Here is a 16,348-nt window from a genome sequence, read left to right as displayed (position 1 = left end):
TACTGCTTGTGATTCTCATTCTCTTTGTGGTAGTGATTGTCAGTCATTATTAAATATTTATTTGATGTTTATAATGTGCTAAGTAGTAGGTTTCCTTAAAACTTAAAAACAGAAACCATGATACCTAGACCACATATGAAAACCACATTAAGATATTGGATGTAACTGAAAACTTTCAAATTAACAATAAACTAATATTTATATAAATAAAAATTAATTTGATTAATTTTTTGTGAAATATATAAATATATAAGTAAATTATTTTATGTTGGGTTGCTACTGTTGGACATTTTGTTATTTAAACTGTATTTATAATACTTTCTTAAAAGTAGAATGTATGGTTTAGGGTGTATGCACATTTTAATATTTTGATATAAATGACAAATTGCCTTACTGGAATATGTACTGCTTGATATCACAGCAGTATTGAAAAACAGTTTTCCTTCCACAAAATCCTATTAACATTTTAAAATCCATTTTTATCATTAAACACTCATTAATTTGAATTTGGTTAATTATTATTTTTAATTGGTAATGAACATTTTCTATTTTATACTATGTAGCCAATTGTTCTGAGAAATCATTTTCCTCACTGACATGTGGCAGCTTTTCATAATTTAAAGCGATTATACCTTTAAAAGCTTGCTTCTCCCTGAAATTCTATAGCCATATATATGTTTTTCTTTCCTTGTGTTTAAATCTTTTTTTATTAAAACATCTTAATGTTGACACTATTACAGTTGACTTCCATCCCCCCCTTCTTTGCCCACTTCCGCTCACCCGCCGCCTCCCCTTCCCTTGACCTTCACTCCACAATTGTCCATTTCCATTGAGTATACATATACATATTCTTTAGCTAATCCCTTCGCCTTTTTTATCCAGTCACTCCCACACGCCTCCCCTCTGGCACACAGCAATCTGTTCCATGTATCCGTGCTTCTGGTTCCATTTTGTTTGTCAGTTTATTCTGTTCATTAGATCCCAGATAGTAGGAGACCATTTGGTACTTGTCTTTCTCTAAATGGCTTATTTCACTTAACATAATACTTTCCAGGCCCATCCTTGTTGTTGCAAAGGGTAAGAATTCCTTCTTTTTCACATTCGTGTAGTATTCCATTATACCACAGCCTTCCAACTTTTATCGTACACAAGAATAAACTCAGAATGGAGGAGAGACTTAAATGTAAGTTGCAAAATGATAAAAATCCTAGATGAAAACATAGGCAGTAAAATCTCAGACAGTATCCACAACGATATTTTTGCCGACATGTCTCTGAGGGCAAGGGGAACTCAGGAAACCATAAAGAAACGGGACTACATCAAGATAAAAAGCTTCTGCACAGCAAAGAAACTATCAACAAAATGAATAGAAAACCCACTCTATGGGAGAACATAATTGTCAATGATACACCTGATAAGGGGTTCACTTCCAAAATATATAAAGAACTTATAAAACGTAACCCCAGGACAACAAACAATCCAGTTAAAAAATGGGCAAAGGAACCTGAATAAACACTTCTCCAAAGAGAACATATAGATAGCCAAGAAACATATGAAAAATGCTCCATGTCACTAATCACCAGAGAGATGCACATTAAAAATACAATGAGGTATATCACTTCATACCTGCCAGAATGGCTACCATCAATAAACTAACAAACAATAGTGCTGGTGAAGATGTGGAGAAAGGGAACCCTAGTGCACTACTGATGGGAATGCAGACTGATGCAGCCACTATGGAAAACAGTACAGAGTTTCCTCAAAAATTTACAAATGGACCTGCCTTTAAACCCAGGATCCCACTTCTGGGGATATATCCTAAGAATCCTGAAACACCAACCAGAGAGAAGATATGCAACCCTATGTTCATAGCAGCACTATTTACAATAGCTAAGATCTGATAACAGCCCAAGTGCCCATCCATAGATGTATTTAAATCTTAAATTAAACAAGCTTCTGTCTCTGCACATGACATCAGGGAAGCATTTAATTTTGCTTTTCCAAATAATCTACAGTCAAATAAAAAAACACTTGTTAATTTGATGATTTTTTTTTTTTTTTTTTTTTTTTTTACCATGGACTTGAAATGTCCCCTTCATCATAATATTTAATTAGGTATGTAGTGTCAGGAAATAGAGTGTTCTGTCCCTTACTGTCTGACCTTGGGAAAGCTCAAAGATGCTTGGTGTCTGTGTCTTTATCTATAACTAGGGAAAATAATAGTACATACTTAATGGAATATTTATAAGAATAACTTAATCTGTGTATAATAAAAGCTTGAAAAGAACCTGGTACATAGTTAATACTTAATAATTACCTATAGGCTAACTAAATATATCTATATATTATAAATAATAAACATTGCTAAATATTAAGTCTTCTGGAATTACTGACCCTTTTGTGACTTGTCTATACTTACATGGGAATGAATCATTATTAAACTTTACTCTCACTTTATGATATGTTTGCTAAATTATAAGGTCAGAAATGTCATACCATTCTCATTTAAATATCTCTTCACTGTTGTTCCATAGATCAAAATTAGCTTCATTATGTCAAGTTCTCAAATGAATAGTTAAGCAAAGAAACAAAACTAACTAACAAATCCAACTGGGATTTTTTAAATTGTGATTATGTTAAAGGTAAAGATCAATGTATAAAGACTTGACATGTTTTCAAAATCAAATATTTTCTCCTAGGAACATCAAAGTCATATAATTTAAAATGCAATGTTTAATTTGTCATTTTAGCAACTAAGTTGTATTCTCATAATGACAGAGCCATTTAAAAGGTCAAAGATATTTACAGTGTGTGAAATATAATTGGTCCATGCGTGAAATATAATAACTGGTTCGTCAGTCAATTGAAGGAAACGAGTTTACTATTTAATAATTAATTTCTCCAAAGTATAATTTGTATATGGGTATAGCACAAACACAATTTGTATACTGAAAGTTGTATCTCTACTGAGAACTGCTTAAAATAGACGTTTAACTGAATCACAGACTGCACAGTGCTTGTCTTCCTTTCGCTAATTGGTCTTTAGAGGCTATTTGGAGATATCCTATTATCACTTCCCAAAACCCTACAACAGTAGCAACAATTAAAGAAAGAATAAGGTCACTTTCCCTGTCTACTAATGAATAGGGCTAAAAAGTGACATAAGGAAGAAAGAGCAAGTATCACTGCTTCTGTATGATTCTACCTGGCTTAACAAAGACTTTTCCCAAAAAAAGGTGCAAATACAAATATGGTGTATATTTTGCCAAAGTAGGGATTTTATTGTAGTTGTTTGTATTTGGAAAACTGACAACAACAACAGTTGAACAGCACAAGTGTGTATGTATCTGTTTATTTGCACCAACTTATTTTGGAGAACTGCAATGTATTTAAAATCACATCTTATTATTTTGAAATTGAATACCTGTATTATGTTTGCCAACTCTTTTTTCATTTAATTTCTGATACCTGTTACTGCAAGGTATTAAGTTGTTATTTATTATACACCTGTTAGATCAGCATCATAACACGATACAGCAAATCAGCATGTTATCTAGATCAATGCAAAATCCAATTGTAGCATCTTAAGGTAAGCTTAAATAATCAAATTTAGCTTAGGATGTTTACATTACAATTTTTACACCTCAAACTATGACCACTAAAAGGCAAAAGCATATAGAATTTACTATATACGTCGGACATAAATTGTAGCAGCCTCCCAACTGCTGCTGTACACAGAATCAGTGATAGAAACTTTAAAAATTGAGAATTGCACAAGAGAGACGTTAAGTGCCATGAATTTCACTTCTCTCTCTGTGTATCTCCCTTGGTTCTGGTGTCCTAGTTCATTTCCCTCAGTGCTTCCAAATCTTAAAGCAATGTGCACTCAAACAACCTAAATATAGAGCAATTATAAGACAAAACTCAAAGTGCCAGAACACATAAGTAATTAGTATGTAAAAAAATAATTTTCTTTTACACAGAGGTTTTATCCATAAATCAATAACTTGTATTTTTAAGATAATGCTGATATTCAAGCATGCAAAGAAAATTTCCAAATAAATTCATATTGTATGCTAGTAGATATTTTGTCTTCCTTTATTAACCATTTTAATTATAACTGGAATTTCATATTGAGCTTTTGTGGCTCAGAATTATTCAATAAGAGCATTACAAAATAGGTGACTCTGAAGTAATAATTTAAAATTCCTAGTTTTTCTAAATTTGCCTGTAATAATATAAAATATACATATATATTTATTAATTAGGGTCTTTTATTTTTTTTATTTATTAACTTGTTTTTGTTACAGATTTTTCTCATTTTTCCCCCATTAACACCCTCTTTCTCTTCCCCACAGCCCCATCCCCAGCTTTGTTGTCTATGTTCATTGGTCATGCATACATGCATGTAAGTTCTGTGGCTTATCTCTTCCCCGACAAACCACCCCTCCTCTGAGGCTTGTCTGTCTGTACCCCACTTCTATGTCTCTGGGTTAATTTTGTTCAGCAGTTTGTTTAATTCATTATATTACACAAACAAGTGAGATCATGTGATAGTTATCTTTCTCTGCTTGGCTTGTTTCACTTAGCATAATATTCTCCAGGTCCTTCCATGTTGTCTCAAAGGATAAGAGATCTTTCTTTCTTTCTTACAGCTGCATAGTATTCCATTGTGTACATGTACCACTGCTTTTTTATCCACTCATTTATTGATGGACCCTTGGGTTGTTTCCAGATCTTAGCTATTGTAAATAGTGCTGTTATGAACATGGAGGTACATATATTCTTTCTTATCGGTGTTTCAGGCTTCTTAGGGTATATTTCTAGAAGTGGGATCACTGGGTCAAATGGCAGTTCAATTTTTAACTTTTTGAGGAAACACCATAGTGTTTTCCACAGTGGCTGCACCAGTCTGCATTCCCACCAGCAGTGTACTAGAGTCCCCTTTTCTCCACACCCTCGCCAACACTTGTTTGATGAACTGATGGCAGCCATTCTGACAGGTGTGAGGTGATACCTCATAGTTCTTTTAATTTGCATCTCTCTGATGATTAGTGATGTTGAACATTTCTTCATATGTCTCTTGGCACTTGTATGTCCTTTTTGGAGAGGTGTCTATTTAGGTCCTCTGCCCATTTTTTAATTGGGTTTATTGTCTTCCTTTTGTTGAGTTGTATGAACATTCTACAGGAATTGGAAACTAACCCCTTATGTAATGCATCATTAGCAATTATGGTCTCCCTTATAGTGGGATCTCTTTTCATTTTGATATTTGTTTCTTTTGCTGTGCATAAGCTTTTTAGTTTGATGTAGTCCCATGTGTTCATTTTTTCCTTTGTTTCTGTTGACTTAGGTGTTGTATCAGTGAAAATTCTGCTGCGTATGTCTGAAATTTTGTTGCCTACATTTTCTTCTAGAATTTTTATGGATTCAAGAGTTACATTTAAGTCTTTTATCCATTTTGAGTTTATTCTTATGTATGGTATAAGTTGGTGTTCTAGCTTCATTTTTTTGCAGGTGGCTGTCCAATTTTCCCAATACCATTTATTGAAGGGACTGTCTTGACCCCACTGTATGCTCTTGCCACCTTTGTCAAATATTAACTGAGCATATTGTCTTGGGTCTATTTCTGGGTTTTCTATTCTGTTCCATTGATCTATCTGCCTATTCTTGTGCCAGTACCAAATTGTTTTGATTACAGTGGCTTTGTAGTATAACCCGAAATCTGGTAATGTGATTCCTTCTACTTTGTTCTTCTTTTTCAAGATTACTGTTGCTATTCAGGGTCTTTTTTGGTTCCATATGAACTTTTGGAATGGTTGTTCTAGTTCTGTGAAGTATGTCGTTGGTATTTTGATGGGGATTGCATTGAATCTATAGATTGCTTTCGGTTGTTTGGACATTTTAATGATATTAATTCTTCCAATCCATGAACAAGGTATATGCTTCCATTTTTTTATATCTTCCTCTATTTCATTTTTCAGTGACCTGTAGTTTTCTGTGAAGAGATCCTTGACTTCTTTGGTTAAGTTTATTCCTATGTATATTAATTTTTTTTGCTGTGATGGTAAATGGGATTGTCTTTTTAATTTCTCTTTGTTGATTTCATCATTGGTGTATAAGATGCTGTCAATTTCTTGACATTAATTTTGTATTCTACTTAATAAATTCATTTATCAAGTCTAGTTGATTTTTGATGGAGTCTTTAGGGTTTTCTATGTACAATATCATGTCATCTGCAAATAATGACAGTTTCACTTCCTCCTTTCCAATTTGGATCCTTTTTATTTTTTATTTTTATTTTTCATGTCTAATTGCTGTGGCTAAGACTTCCAATACTATGTTAAATAAGAGTGGCGAAAGTGGGCATCCTTGTCTTGTTCCCATTCTCAGGGGGAATGCTCTTAGTTTTTGCCCATTGAGTATGATGTTGGCTGTAGGTCTTTCATATATGGCCTTTATTATGTTGAGATATGATCCCTCTATTCCCACACTGCTGAGCATTTTTATCAGAAATGGATGCTGGATTTTGTCAAAGGCTTTTTCGGCATCTATTGACATGATCATATGGTTTTTATCTTTTCTGTTTTTTTGTTATGTGGTACATCACATTTATTGATTTGTGAATATTTTACCATCCTTGCATGCCTGGATGAAACCCACTTGGTCATGATGAATAATTTTTTTGATGTATTGCTGGATCCAATTTGCTAATATTTTGTTAAGGATTTTGGCATCTGTGTTCATCAGGAAAATTGGCCTGTAGTTTTCTTTCTTTGTAGTGTCTTTCTCCGGTTTTGGAATTAGGATTATGCTGGCTTCATAAAATGAGTTTGAAAATGTTCCATCTTCTTGGATTTTTTGGAATAGTTTGAGAATGGGTATTAGATCTTCTTTGAATGTTCGGTAAAACTCCCCAGTGAAGCCATATGGGCCTGGGCTTTTGTTTGCTGGGAGTATCTTGATTACATCTTTAATTTCCTTTGTTATTATTGGTCTGTTCATGTTTTTTATCTTTTCCTGGTTCAGTTTTGCGAGGCTGTGTGATTCTAGAAATCTGTCCATTTCTCCTAGATTGTCCAATTTGTTGGCGTATAAGTGTTCATAGCATGTTTCAATGATCCTTTGTATTTCTGTGATGTCAGTTGTTACTTCTCTTTCATTTCTGATTTTGTTTATTTGGTTGCTCTCTTTTTGTTTCTTGGTGGGTCTGGCTAAAGGTCCATCGATCTTGTTTATCTTTTCAAAGAAACAGCTTTTTGTTTCATTGATCTTTTGAGTTGTTTTTTAGTCTCTATGTTATTTATTTCTGCTCTGACCTTTACTATTTCCTTCCTCCTACTAGGTCTGAGTATTTCTTTTTGTTTACTTTCTAGTTCTTTAAGTTGTAGGGTTAGAAAGTCAATTAGGAATTTTTCTTGTTTCTTAAGGTAGGCCTGAAGTGCTATGAACTTCCCTCTCTGGATTGCTTTCACTGTGTCCCATAGATTTGTATTGTTGTGTGTTCATTTTCATTGGTTTCCAGGAAGTTTTTAATTTCTTCCTTGATCTAATTAGTAACCCATTCGTTGTTTTATATCATGCTATTGAGCCTCCAAGTGTTTGAATGTTTTTGTGTGTATTTATTGTAATTGAGTTTTATGCCACTGAGATCTGAGAAGATGTTTGATATGATTTCAATTTTCTTAAATTTGTAGAGACTTGCTTTGTGTCCTAACATGTGGTCTATCTTTGAGAATGACCCATGTGTACTTGAGAAGAATGTATATTCTGCAGTTTTGGGTGAAATGTTCTGTAAATATCAATTAAGTCCAACTGATGTAGTTTATCTTGTAAGGCCTCTATGTTCTTGTTAATTTTTTGTCTAGAAAATCTATGCAGTGATGTCAGTGGTGTGCTAAAGTCACCCACTATGATCATGTTGCTATTGATCTCTCCCTTGAAGTCCTCCAGAATATTTTAATATATTTTGGTGCTCTTGTATTTGGTACATAAACGTTTACCAGGGTGATATCCTCTCGTTGGATTGCTCCTTTTACTATTATGTAGTGACCTTCTCTGTCTCTTATTATGGCCCTTGTTTTGAAGTCTATCTTGTCAGATATGAGTATTGCTACACCTGCTTTTTTTTCATTTCCATTTGCTTGGAAAATTTTTCCATGCCTTCATTTTCATCCTGTGTGAGTCTTCTGTTGTGAGGTGGGTCTCTTCTACAGCATAAATATGGGTTGTGTTTTCTTATCCAATCAGTTACCCTATGTTTTTTGATTGGAGCATTTATGCCATTTACATTTAAGGTAATTATTGATAGATAGTTATTAGTTGCCATTTTAATTTTATGCCTGTGCTCCTCTCTCTCTCTCTCTTTCTTCTTCTTCTTACAAAAGTCCCTTCAGCATTTCTTGCAGTGCTGGTTTGGTGATGGCAAATTCCTTTAGCTTTTTTTTTTAATCCATGACACGCTTTATTTCTCCTTCAATTTTGAAAGATAGCCTTGCTGGATAGAGTGGTAAAAATGTGGAAGGCTTCACAAATTTGCCTGTCATCCTTGCGCAGTGGCCATGCTAATCATCTCTGTATCGTTCCAATTTAAGTATATGTGCTGCTGAAGTGACCACTAATTAGGGTCTTTTATTTTTCAAAATTAACTCATTAAGAAGGTAGTAAATACCTGTGGAGTAGGGTATGTTTACATTGTTCAAATTCTTGTATTCTGGCAACTCAAGAAACATTTGTCTCCTAAATTTATTAAAGAACAATCAGTGCCCATACACAGCACAGCTATGCTATAATCTGTGAGAGAGAAACTGATGGAATGCCAAAGTGAAGATACTTGCCCCTTGTGATGAATTTGGAAAAATACATGTTTAAAACTTTTTAGGGAATAAACCATTTGAAAACTCTCTTCAAATAAAATATGTGTAATGCTAAACCACAAGACACAAAGATTTGTTTTAACGGAACAAATGTGCTGATGAGCATAAGTTCTATTTTCTGTATATACCGAATAAATCAATTTCTTCATGTCCTGCAGTTTTAAGTGACATATAGGAGACTGGAAGTGGTACTGTACATAAGAAGATGATGGAATACAAGAGACATAAATGGGTAGATTGGATACAGCAAAGTGCTCCCAAAAATATAGATAACCCTGGCAGCCCAGAAAATGAGGACCCAAATAAAACATTTGTGAGACCTGAATTGAGGAGGAATAAGAAAGCTAAAGATAAAAGCTGGGTCTCAAAACCTTGACTTGCTCAAGTAGAATAGAGTGAGAATGAGAATAAAAATGCATTTTGTTTTTTGGGGCTCTGTTATCAGAGACTTGATGAAAGACTTGGGCTATCTTTCATAATTTAAAGGGAAAACACACTTTTTGAGATCTAAAGCAAACTCCTTTATGGAGTAAACCAAAGATCCAATTCCAACCATTATATCGGCAGAAATGAAATTCTTCAAAATATTAGTAGAGAGTGTGAATAAGTAATAATGGCATGCAATCTTAACATTACATTCACTTTTGTAAGTGTCTCCCACTAAAACTGTTCTTTAGAAATACTGTTTCATTACATTTTCATGGAAAAATAAAACAAAAATAATCTCTCTCAAGGATTTATTGCTTAGCGGTTTGATTTCAGTTAACTAATTATGGTCTTCAGACTAGGCCCTATATGCTCAAGCCACAATATCTGCTCTCATAATTCACTGATTAGGGAGATAAACACAAAGAGGTTTAGCACAGAATGACCATGATGAAAGCATACTAGATGTGGGAAGACAATGTATGATGCTGAGTTGTGTTTTAAACACCTGCTTTTAAGATACCTGCAAAGAGTGGTTAGTTTACTACACGGAGACAAGATGATTTAAATTATTTTTAAGTACAATAAAATTTTGTGTTACTGGTATGAGAAGAATACATCTAGCACCCCAAAAATCCATCTGGGGAAGGCAAGGGTTTTTAAATATCTACTATGTATGTCATTATTTACTTTTTTTCAAACACTCAACTGAATACTTCAAAACAAAAGGCAAAATTGAATTCTGGGTAAATATTGAAATGGACACTGAGACATAGCCCTCTTACCCCATGCATGCTCAGAAACCCATTCTTCCTTCCTACCACACACACGCATTCTACTACAAATAGTACTGAATCATTACGTTATGGCATCATCATTTTTGAGTTGCATAAACACACACACACACACACACACACACACACAGACTTATGTGCACAATTTTCTAATTCTAATTCATAAGAATTTTCTACTTCTCACTACTTAATTCACCACACATCCCTTAATTGTTTTCTGTCTCAGGCATACCCTTTTGATGAAACATAATTCCTAACATAGTGCACACATTTTTCCAACAAACAAAAATGTGCATTCTTGTATTACAATGATATATTTCAATATTAGAATAGTTGTGTTTTATGTCAGTGTTGGGAGCCAGTTGGAAGGTGCATGGGTTCCTCCCCACTCCCTGGAGAGATGAGGAAAGCCACCATAGAGGAGTACTACATAAACCGGGACTTGAACATGGGAACCATAGGAGCTGGTACTGAAGAGAAAAATTGGGCTCAAATTGTAGAATACCTTGAATATCATGTTAAGAAAAATGAGCTTTACACTATAGGTAGAGTATAGGGATAGGTAATGCCACGCCATTTGAAGTTTTTAAACTACAGGTGACTTGATCTACTTTCTGTACCACAAAATAATTGGATTGGCTAGGTAAGGACAGTCTGCAGAGCATCCAATTAGAAAGCCATGGCAGCAGTCCAGATGGGAGGATATGATAACCTAATTGAGATAAGAGCAATAGAATAAAACTAAAGGATCAAAGAAAATTACAAGCCACAATATGTGATAATGGGGATATAAAAGAGTGAACATCCAAAGAGATATTTCTAAGTAAGTATAAAGAGTTAGTGACTAAACTATGTAGGGCAGTGTAAGAGGTAGAATAATGTAAAATGTGCTCGAGTGGTTAATCTGAGAAACTGACACTGCCCTTAAAGTTGAGAATCCAGATTTAGAAGTAGATTGGGGAAGTAAGTAAATAAAAAAGGTTAAGTTTTCATCAAAATGATGGTGAAGTATCTGCAAGATGTGAAGTTAAAGCCACCTGATACCTGGATGGCTGACTCTGCAACTCAGAGGAAAAGTCTCAGCTGAGCATATAGATTTGTGGTGGTTGACATTTAGTGATATTTCATGTTAGAAAAATACATACTCAGAAAAGGTAGGGTAAGAAAACATGAGAACCAGGTTTATAATGCTGGAATAAGAAGAAATGATTTAAAATTAACCTTTGAATTTCAGAAAGTTAGGATAATAAATTACTTTACTGAGGCGTTGGGTATAGTCAAATGTGTTGACAATGGAAGAGAAGCAAGAGAAGGAGAAATAAATAAATGGTTTATTTTGCATGGAAGAGAATATATTGGTCATAACTTAAAGAGAAAGTAAGATAGAAGAAAATATAATCTCTTTAAGATGGTACTCATCTAAGAATGTTTGCAAGGTACATCAACAGTCCAGTGCTCCCTTTCTGAAAATATTTGAGTAACATAGAAGTTCACAAAGATAAAATCATTACGTCATGACTAAAGTAAGATTACTAGCGTAATCAAGTACTTAATCTTATTCTCCCTAAAATGTAAGGTCTCAGTTAGTTTCCTTTGGTCATACCAACATACTGCTAAGAGTCTTTTATATCTGGGATTATTTTCACATATTAACTTAACATCATTTATCGAGATATCACATAAATGGTTGATTTTACAGTTAAAGTATCTGTTCAATTTCTAGAAGATTTATCATCGTTCTTAAAGTAGAACAATAGAACATTAATGTCTCCTATGCCCATTTGGATGGTCTTTGCAAGAAATTTCAGTTGACTATTTAAATATATCTGCTGTCAAACCAGGGTCATGTGTTCACTCATAATTCTGAATTACTTGGGGGTTGGGTGTGTTTCCAGCTAGCAAAACATATTCAACAATCTTACAACACTTCACCCTAATATTCTGATCATATTTTATTTGAAACACTTATAGGATGCTACCATAAACATTTATTTTTTTGTGTGAGATTATGAACTATCATTATATGCACATAAACATTATATAATCACAGTTTGAATACTATTGCTACATAAAAACCTATTTGGATAATGTTCTCTACATGGTTAGCCAGCAGAGGCTATACCTCTTTCAGGAAAAGTGATCACCATAAGACCAAACAGAGTCAGCTCACTAATGCAATCTAGTTTATTTGCTATCATTCACATGTAGTGATTTTTTTTTTTTAAGCAGCAAATCTAGTATTAGCTACTGAAAACTGAATGTATTATATTATAGAAACCGCTGCTGTTAATTTTGATTTTGCTTCATGGCAGGTACAATTAATACTGTTTTAGCCATAGATTTATAAAATTTTCCCCATGGGTAGTCTCATTAGAGATAATGTTTGCACTTAAAGATCCATGAAGATTCTTTTAATGTTTGTTAATATAGAACATTATAGGAAGGAAAAAAATTAATTTACAATGTACTAAATTAATTAACAGTAGAATGACTTTAATAATTAGACTTCCAAAGAAACCAAAAAAGTGTGAAAGCTGTACTAAAAAATGGTTTTCATGCAGTAGTATACCTTTTCCTTTTGTTCTTGTTTCTTTTTTTTTTTTTTTTTTTTATCCTCACCCGAGGACATTTTTCCATTTTTTGTACAGATAGAGCGGGAGGGAGAGAGAGGAAGGGAGAGAGAGAGAAACATCGATGTGAAAGGGACACATCGAGTGGCTGCCACCCGCACGACCAACCAGGGCCGGGGACAAACTGCAACCGAAGTACATGCCCTTAGTGGGAACCGAACCCGGGTCTCTCCGGACCGCAGGCCGATGCTCCAACCGCTGAGCCAAACTGGCCAGGGCTGTTCTTGTTTCTTAAATCTAGTGTTATTCTAAATATGAGACCTTTATCAAGCTATGCCTACTCTTTAAGCCTGGGGATGGAGTAGTAAAGAAAATGGACAACCATCTTTTTCACATACTATTGAAAAAGACAGGCATGTAAAACAACACACAAACATCTAATACATGATTTCTCATAGTGTCAATTTGCATAGAGAAACTTACAAAGAAGATAATAGAGATACAGAGGAAAGAGACCTTACCTAGAATAGAGTGGCTCTCAAGTGTCTCCTGAAGAAATGATGTTTGGCTGAGAATAGACTAACAAGAAAGAGCCAGGCACCACTATGTTCTTTGCAGTGTTATTTACAATAGCCAAGATATGGAAGCAACCCAAGTGTTTATCAATAGATTAGTGGATAAAAAAGTTGTGGTCCATTTATACAATGGGATATAACTTGTCCATAAAAAATAATGAAATGTTATCATTGCAACCACATGGATGGACATAGAGGGTATTATGGTGAGTGATACAAATCAGTCAGAGAAAGACAAGTGCCAAATGATTTAACTTACGTGTGGAATCTAAACAACAGAATAAATGAACAAACAAGTATGTGTGGAATCTAAACAACAGAATAAATGAACAAACAAAATTGAAACAGACTCACAGATAAAGAGAACAGACTGATGGTTGCCAGAACATACAGTTTGGGGGACTGGGTTTAAAAGGTGAAAGAATTAAAAAGTACAAGTTGGTAGTTAAAAATAGTCATGGGGATGTAAAGTACAACATAGAGAATATAGTCAATAATATTATAACAACTGTGTGGTGTCAGGTGGACACTGTAATAACCGGGGGAATCACTAAAACCAAGTGGTGGTGTATTGGTTCCTTATCTCACAAAATGAAAGAATGAGTTTGAGGACCAAGAGTGAGCAATAGGAAAGTTTATTTGAAAGATAGACAGACTCACCGCAGTGGGGAGGGGACCCAAGTGGGCTGCTCATGGGGCTCTGCTGTCTAGGGGTAGATATATACTTTGCTAGCCTCTGATTGGTCCTTCCAAGAAATTCTGCCTCAGAAACATCCACACATTTTTAAACCTGTGTTTCCCACCTGACTGGGTTCAGTCCAAGTCATCTATAGGGGCCTTAGTGGTTTCCCTTTTTTTGATCATTTCAACTTCTTCCAGTGTATTAGTGCACCTTGGAGAAACCCTAGGCTTGCTTTTGGTTTCTTTTCTAAGTCTAATTTTGGTTTTCTATAAACCTTTTTAAGGTGACTGGCTTTCTGCAACAGAAACACGCTCTATAGTTTTGCAGAACTCATTCAACAATCCTGTTGCCTTGCTTGAAACCAGGCTTTCTGTTTTGTAGTTGTTGTTGTTTTTATATAATTGATCTGTGTTCCTTCCAGGAGCTTCTAATTTGCATTTCTATAAATGGGGGCTGGGAATTTCTGGCCTTGGAGCACACTGCCTATGTTGATTTCAGTTTTATTTTAAAATATAGAGTTCAAATAAACCTCCGGATATGCTGTGCACTGGGTTTCCTGCCTGTGTGCTGAGCTCCAGGTCATCTCAAACTTTGCCCGTGTCTCAGCCTTCCCCTCCCATGGTCCCATCCTCACTGCCTAACCTGCCTCTATCTCCTCCTCACTTTATAAATTATATAAATGTCTAACTACTATGCTGTATACCTGACACTAATATAAAACAATATTGTCAATTATAATTTTAAAAATAAAATAGTGCATAAAAATATAAAAATACCCAAAGGCATTAGACTATTTGCAGCAGGGAGATGATCTAATATGTTTTATTTTTTATTTATTTATTTTTAATTTGATCTTTAAAAAAATTTTTTTTTTCCTTTATTGGTTTTAGAGAGAGAGGAAGTTAGAAGGAGAGAGAGATAGAAACATCAATGATAGAGAACATTGATTGGCCACGTCTTGCATGACCCCCATTGGGGATCGGGCCCACAACCAGGGCATGTGTCTTGACTGGGAATCTAACCAGCGACCTTCTGGTGCATGGGTCGATGCTCAACCAGTGAACCACATGGGCCAGCTGATCTAATATGTTTTAAAAGAACAATAAATATTTTTTTGACATTATGTATTAAACAAATGTAATACTAGAAAGTGTAGAAGCCAAGATTGGTATTAAAGCATATGCAAGAAATCGGAGTAGAGTTGAGGCAGAAAGCATGAGAAGAAAAAGAAATCATTGACAGATACATTTTGGTAGTTAAGCAGAAGATAATTTCCCTAGATTAATGTTCTGTCGATGCTCTAAATTTTTACTTTGAGAAATGTTACTATTGTCTGAGTCTTTACAAATTTTTAGCAACAATTTATGTGTTAAGAAATAAAAAGAGAAGTCAAAATGCTTAATTATTATCTGATTTGAATAGCTTCTGTTGCAATGAGATGCTTATTTCCTCATATTTGTCCTCTTAATAAGCAGAACAGCTGTTCACCACCATCCATACATTCTTTTTATAAACTTCAAGTCTATTATTAAGCAGTCCTTAAGCTTGTAGTGCCTAATTCAACTGTAATCAACCAGAATGACTCTTTGAAATGAAAAGCATAAAATATGATTTAATAATCACAGTGACAAAAACAAACAAACCCCTCCACACATCCACACACCTGTAAACCACCCATTAAGAATCAGTAAATAATGCCAATAAACAATGAGAAAGTTTTTAGAAATTTGACTAACAAAGCCATTATTTTGTGTACCAGCTGACAAGAAGGAATGGTCACATGTTTGCTACATGAATATTTGTTTTGTTCTAGAACTGAGGTAACAACTCAAAACAGTGTCTCTAGCTTCCAGAGCTTCCAGACTGGAGTGGAACTGAGATAATCAAACAGTTGAAAGCAAAATAGCACGGTGAGTATTCCAGACTTGGAAGAACAGGGATTGTGGGATACTCTGTGGAAAGAGGATGAATCTAGATGGTGGTCATTTCTTTTTTCTTTTTTAATTACAGTTTACATTTAATATTATTTTGTATTAGTTTCAGGTGTACAGAATAGTGTTTAGACAATCATATACTTTACAAAGAATTCCCCTGGTATTTCAAGTATCCACCTGGCACCATGCATAGCTATTATATTTTGACTATATTTCCTACGCTGCACTTGACATCCTCATGACTGTTTTGCAACTACCAATTTGTACTTCTCAGTCCCTTCACCTGTTTCACCTAGTCTCCCAATCCCCCACCCCTCTGGCAACCAGCAGTCTGTTCTCTGTATCTATGAGTGTCTCTGGTTAGTTTGCTCATTTATTCTGTTGTTAGGGTCCACTTATAAGTAAAATCATGTGGTATTTGTCTTTGTCTGACTGGTTTCACTTAGCATAATACCCTTTAGGTTCATCCATGTTGTCACAAATAGTAAGAT

At 34.6% G+C, this 16,348-nt stretch overlaps 1 non-coding gene across 1 annotated transcript; it reads right to left on the bottom strand.

Moving 5' to 3' along the window:
- Positions 1-8,511: 8,511 nt before the first annotated feature.
- Positions 8,512-8,618, bottom strand: LOC118642946. Its single transcript, XR_004961855.1, has one exon. It is a non-coding gene; the product is annotated as a U6 spliceosomal RNA (small nuclear RNA).
- Positions 8,619-16,348: the final 7,730 nt, after the last annotated feature.

This window comes from Molossus molossus, unplaced genomic scaffold (genome assembly GCF_014108415.1).
Source record: "Molossus molossus isolate mMolMol1 unplaced genomic scaffold, mMolMol1.p scaffold_m16_p_3, whole genome shotgun sequence".
NCBI classification, from domain to species: domain Eukaryota; kingdom Metazoa; phylum Chordata; class Mammalia; order Chiroptera; family Molossidae; genus Molossus; species Molossus molossus.
The sequence above is the reverse complement of the archived record's forward strand: the minus strand, read 5'-3'. Positions and strand labels throughout refer to the sequence as shown.